The following is a 1,322-nucleotide window of genomic DNA, read 5'->3' as shown; positions in this document are numbered from 1 at the left end:
TCCAGTACTTAACTAATCATTAAAGAATTAAAGATAGTGTAAATATATTTCTTGTTTATAACTTTCTTTTCCTATCTGATTTATGAGACAACTACATAAAGTACATGAAACAGAACCTGACAGATTTATTTATTTATTTATTTATTTAGTCCTTTTTTTTGAGACTGGCCGCACCGCACTGGCTGTCCCTATATGGGATCCGAACCTGTNTCCAGTACTTAACTAATCATTAAAGAATTAAAGATAGTGTAAATATATTTCTTGTTTATAATTTTTTTTCCTATCTGATTTATGAGACAACTACATAAAGTACATGAAACAGAACCTGACAGATTTATTTATTTATTTATTTATTTTGTCCTTTTTTTTGAGACTGGCCGCACCGCACTGGCTGTCCCTATATGGGATCCGAACCTGTGGTGGGAGTGCTGCTGCGCTCCCAGCGCCGCACTCTCCTGAATGCGCCACGGGCTCGGCCCAAACCTGACAGATTTAAAGGAATAGAGAATTCAACAGTAACAGAAGAGGAGGGAATACTTCCTAACTCATTTTCTGAAGCCAGCATTACCCTAATGCTAAAGCCAGACAAAGAAATCACAGGAAAAGAAAACTATAGAAAGCTAAATTCCTTATGGATATATGAATGTACTTCAAAAGTTCATGGAAAGATTTGTATTATCTTTCAATTCTGTTTTTCCATGAACTTTCTGAAGTACCTTTGTAGATGCAAAAATCTTCAACAAGAGACTAGCAAACCAAATATAGATGGACTATATTTGTGTATAGTCCAAAATATAGTGTATAAAAAGAATTATACACCATGACAAATTGATGATATTCCTGATATCTCAGGAATGCAAGGTTGGTTCAACACATGAAACATCAATTGGTGTAATACACTATATTAATAAAGGACAAAACCACATTATCATCTCAATAGATCAGACAAAGCATTGACAAAATCCAACACCCATTCATAATAAGAAAACTCTACAAAGTAGGAATAAAAGAGAACTTCCTCAACCTGATAAAGGGCATTGATGAAAAACCCATAGCTGGCATCATACTTAATGGTGAAAGATGGACAGCTTTACATCAGGAACAAGACCAGGATGTATCTCTCACCATTTCTAATCAGCATTGTAGTGGAGGATCTCGTCAAGACACTAGGCAAGAAAAAGGAAGAAATTTCATCAAACCAAAAAGCAAAAAGTAAAACTATATTAGTAGATGGCATACTTAGGGATAAATTTAGGAAAAGATGGGGCCGGCCCAGTGGCGCACTGGATAGTGCGCCGCTTGGGAGGCGCGGCAGCGCTGCC

Source organism: Galeopterus variegatus, unplaced genomic scaffold (assembly GCF_000696425.1).
Source record: "Galeopterus variegatus unplaced genomic scaffold, G_variegatus-3.0.2 Scaffold1011, whole genome shotgun sequence".
Taxonomy (NCBI): domain Eukaryota; kingdom Metazoa; phylum Chordata; class Mammalia; order Dermoptera; family Cynocephalidae; genus Galeopterus; species Galeopterus variegatus.
The sequence above is the reverse complement of the archived record's forward strand: the minus strand, read 5'-3'. Positions refer to the sequence as shown.